This window comes from Lytechinus pictus, chromosome 2 (genome assembly GCF_037042905.1).
Source record: "Lytechinus pictus isolate F3 Inbred chromosome 2, Lp3.0, whole genome shotgun sequence".
Classification (NCBI taxonomy): Eukaryota; Metazoa; Echinodermata; class Echinoidea; order Temnopleuroida; family Toxopneustidae; genus Lytechinus; species Lytechinus pictus.
This window is the reverse complement of record NC_087246.1, coordinates 34,079,335-34,084,713: the sequence shown is the minus strand read 5'-3', so window position 1 is coordinate 34,084,713 and position 5,379 is coordinate 34,079,335.

Genomic DNA, 5,379 nt, shown 5'->3' with positions numbered 1-5,379 from the left:
TTAGCGCCTTGTGACGAGATTGTTTATGCATTATTGTATCCTTGTCTGCATTTATTAGCACTAAAAAACAATCGAGAGTTCCGAAATGTGACGTCATCAACTTTCACTTTTTGCATTTCAGCGTATTTTATACCATATTTTGGTAAAGCATTATGAAAAACTCCCACAACCCAAACATGGTGGGAATCGATATGACCTCATGAATACAAATAGCCCCATTGATGTCAATGTATTATTGGCCTGGTTCTAAAAGTTAGGAACCAGGCCAATAACACATTGACTTTATATGGGGCTAATTATGTATTCATGAGGTCATATCTCAGGCACCCATTGACCAATTCTCACCAAATTTTGAAAGGGGGGGGGGGGGTTTCAACATGCTCTACCAGAATATGGTATAAAAAATTCTGAAATGCCAAAAGTGAAAATTGATGACGTCACACTTCGGATCTCTATCAGCACTCAAAAACAATCTCTATCAATGTTATAAGCTATGGAAGAGTGCCAAGCTAACGGGTGTGCAGTCCTTTAAAGTACATCATTTCTACAAACACCTTGACTTCTATTAAGATTATTTATGCATTTTGATATTATATGGCATTTTAGATAGACTAAAACTGATTACAGAAAACTATAATTTGACTTGACAGGCAAAATAAGACATTTGTCATGCTTCTGATGCGTCTCTCGGAAAATGAAATTCAGATTGCTTTAATCATGGACTGGACATTCATCGAGCAGCTCTGACTATATCCATCGCAGTCGCCGACAGTAATTCGAAATCCTCTCCGCACAGCTGAAACGCATCAACCGGTCCTCAATCGTCTCGCTGCGACGTGATGCAAGAAACAGCCGTTGTTTCGCTGCGCACATATTTGTGTGATAAATACAGCGCTTAGTACATCGCGAAGGGAATCAGCGAGAGGCTTTGGCCATCTGATACGTTAACATACTGACGTTTTACTTTCAATTCTTGCGCATCTTTTAAGACTAACTTGGCGATGCCCGGGTACATGGTTCTGAAATTAAATAACATTTTGTAAGAGCAATACGTCAAACCCAAAATTACTTTTAAAAAATGTTGTTTTGTGAACAAAGTCAATGCAAGTTAGTTTTTCATTCAAAAATATTAAATGTATGATTATTACTTTTGGAGGATTAAATGGATTTATTACATGCTGTTTATTATAGAAAATGTGCCAAGTTCTGGCCACAAATCTAGCACTGTAAATGGACGACACAAAAGACCACAAAAGAGTCGCACAAGATGCGTCCATCTAATGTGCTTGTCACCAAACTGAATGGGGATAGAGAAATAACAGCGGGCTAAAATCAATTTTTTTTTCCACAAATGACAAAGAAACTCATGCTGTTATGATTATGGTGAGGTGCAATTTTTTGTCCCAAAAGCAAGCTGTAAAGTGTAATTATCTTAACATATATCTTCTTCAATTACATAACTCTTTGTGTGTATGCATCACAACATGAATTTTAAAAATGGGCTTTAGTGATGTGACCAAAAAGACCCTACAAGCGTGGGCTTTAATTCGCATCGTTTGTAGAATACTTTTCCAAATTTTGGTATCAAATCCAGATAATTTATCTAAAATTAAACTATTAATAAAATACCCATATGACTTATACAAAATTCTGAAAATCAATTGTCAGTATGTGGTAGGCTTAAGTTTATTGGTCAAAGATGAAAGTGAAGAAAAGAACTGTAAAAATGCACAAATTACGAACACAAGTAAAACAAACTCACTTGTAAGTTCCTGCTCTTCCTGTTGAATCCTGCGTCTTCCAGATTATTTCTCGCCGTCTTAAGGAGATGTGGAACGTCACAAAAAAAGTATATTTTCCTCTCTTAATCGAAGGGGTTAACTGAAAAGTTTCCAGGGGATTGGGTGCAAAGTTTATAAAATTTACGGTTGCATGTAGCACCATCAGACACTATTGCTTGAACTTTCAATCCGGCGGTTTCAACGGCTTAAACTGTTTTGAGAATGCATTCATATAGGTCACCGCCCCTCATACTTGATGTGGGAACAAAGCAACTGCTTGTTTGTAGGACAGGAATATGCAGCGCACCATTATCATAAAGGCATGACTTGCCAAGTCATTAGTACTTTCCATTTCGTTCTCGAATGCCCCGAGTTCGTTATTTATTGTCCCCACGTCCACAAATCCAAGGAGTGATCCACTGGATGCAGAGTAGACCACACCAGAATGGATTTTCATTTCGTCACTGAGCAGGGATATGTTCCTCTGGTATTCATTGCTGAACTTGATTCCATGTACAAATTGGTCGATGACGTCTTGGTGGACGCCAGGCTTTGCATCTGTATAGTGGGTGTATTTATGCAAAGTCCCAACAGCTGGCAACATCAAAAGACCACTATCCTTAATAAGCTTGTAGCTTGCTGGGGACTTGCTGTGGATGGCAATAGCCCATCGAGTGATGGAGGGGTGCCATCTGACGCCCCGTCTATTCTTCATCATTCGTGCCTTCAGTTGCTCCTCCCATAGCAACATCTGTGGTGAATTATCTTTCAGATTATTCTGTATTTCCTCGGCAGCATTGTCAACAATTGTTTCAATGTCAGTGTTTTTCTGATAAGCCATCTCTACACTTTCTTTTTGGAAAATGGTCTGCACCTTCTCCTGCAATCTGCTCTGTTTAAGTTTGAGGCTTTTCCTGTTCTGCTGATCTCTTTGGCCCTGAATATCAATTGTTTTTTCGTAAGCGTATTCAACCTGGTGTGAGATGAGACTCTGGATTTCATGGGTGCGGATTCTTTTTTTCCTATTTAGCATTGAATTGAGATCACTTCTGGTTGTTTTACAAACACTACATCTGTCTCCATCAACAACAAGGCCCTTGCAAGCAATGTGACGCACTGTTTCCTCAGAAAGGTGGGAGTCCATAGTATAGTTTCTGAAGCTACGTTTCCTTACATATTCCACATAATCTGCATTGCCTTGGCAGATCTTCGCATTAGCTACCACGCTAACCGGCTCCAAGATGACTTCAGTATTCAATATCTTAGGAATACTGCTTGCCCAACTGCTCAAGTCCTTCCCAACAACTGTTATATCCCAGGTGCCATAATTGTAAATTGCTATGCTCTTAGGGACCCTGATCTTCTTGCCTTGTACTATGATTGAAAAGAACAGCATCCTATCATGCTGCCTACTGGAAGAAAGTCCCATGTTCCTCGGCCGCCTTTTTCCCAGCTTCAAATATACCATCAATTGGCAGGATTCCATCCATGCAAATTTCACATTCACTTTAATGTGTTCTTTGTATTCCTTCAGGATGATGTTGACTGTGCAAGCCTTCTTTTTCCGTTGCAAAGACATGAACCTTGCCAATTTCCTGTCACATAGTATGCAAATAAATGGCGGGAATATGTCATCGTCTTCATCCTTTGTTTGTATTGACAGAGCTTGTCTGATGGTCTTCTCACAGGCATCTTTTGCAATTGGTGTTCGTCCTGCTTCAACTGCCCTCTTATTGCGTCACAGGCGACACAACTCCCGGAGTAAGTCTCTATGACTTGCCATCTCAACTCCGTTCAGGGGGTACCTGTTAAAAGCAAATTGAAAACAGAATGATATACAGAAGGCCTGCATGTAGCTGGATTGCCTTAAATACTACAACCCATATTCTGGAGCCCTGTTTAAATTGGGCCATATTTTTTTAAGCATAAATTATGTTCCCTATTTTTACTTCTTTTAATTATTTAAAGAGAACTACATCTAGTACATGTATTGCAGCATAGGTCCATGATTGCAGTAATTATTTCCCAGTCAGTTAAACATGATTTCGAGTGTCAAATGAGCAGGGAAATTGAACTTTTTAAACCTGTGGCAATTGGCTATCTATAACTTTAGACCAGGGTTTAAGATCAAACAAGAGTTCAGAAGTTGGGCCTCAAGGTGGTTTGATGATTTATAGATCCCATTTGTGATCACAGACTTTCAATTCAGCTACTTTCACACTGAAAAATATATAAAGGCCTTGGTTAACTAGGGTCAGAATTGAAAAGGTGTACCTTACCATTCTCAAAGAGATGGGGGGGGGGGGGCAAGAAAAAGAGAAGATATAGGGTTTATACATATAAAAAGTTTACTTCTATTATGACATTAACCCTATTGACTTCATCATAGCCTAAGTATAAAGCTAAGCAAATAAAAAAGGAAAAAATGTTTGAACATTTGTCTTAAAAACAATGGGTGATTTCAAGTATGGTGTTGGTGTTGTGACAACACCAGCCACAACACCATACTTGAAATCAGGCTGGTGTTGGGATCGACTTCGGAAAATATGACGTATTTCCGGCAGTTCGTGTTGAAGGCTGGTGTTGAATGTCGTCTGCTGAACCCAGCACTGCAGCTGGTGTTGACGATCTACGTGCAATTTCCCCATTCACCAACACCAACCCCCAAGGATTGGGAAAATCATGATTTCAAGTTCGGTGTTGGTGTTGGCAAGCTCGTGAACACGATGAAACATCCCCGTAAAATTAGCTTTTACAATTAAGATTAGTACAAATCATTTGAGCTTTATATATTTTGATGAAGAATAATATTCACTCTTTCGAATTCTTGAATTTAACACATTTCTCTCCGATTTCATTTTCGTCGTCGAGACTTCTCGCGTGAAGTTGAGATGATTTAACAGCTTAGCGCAGAGGGGTAAATTTTTTTTTTAAAGATGTATTATTGTTTTTCTCTCAAATTAAATTCATACAATACAGTTTACAAAGTAACAATTGTAAAAAATCATTCCAACAAATTACTTAAACTCTTATACATTATTCACATCATGTAATATTATTCAAAGACACTGCATCGTACCAGATGAGATGTGACTCACAAATATCAGAGAAATAAACTATCGATACGGCAATCGGTATCGTTCCTCTGAACCCAGCTCGGTGTTGGAGCTCGGTTGGTGGCCTTTTTATGCTCTCAACACCAACACCGAACTAGAAATCACCCAAGCCTAAATGGTTTCCCACCGGCACCGCCACCAGGGCAGAAATCTTCGAAATAGACTAGATCTAGGCCTAGATCTATTTTGATTTATTTTCTAGACTGTAGAAATCAAAAGGTAAAAAGATTTGAATAAATATCTGTGGATTTCGTACAATGGTGCATGAAATTCTGACATAGATATACATGTACGCTGGAAGCTTTTTTTTCAACCTTATTGAGATCCAATAGACCCCTAACATTAACATGGTTAGCAGCCTACACTGTTTACTGCCACATGTATACAACTGTAAGGAAATAATTGAAATTGCATCAATTCAAAACCCTGGAAACGCCAATACGATCATTAGACGCACATCCCCACCTATTCCACCACTTATG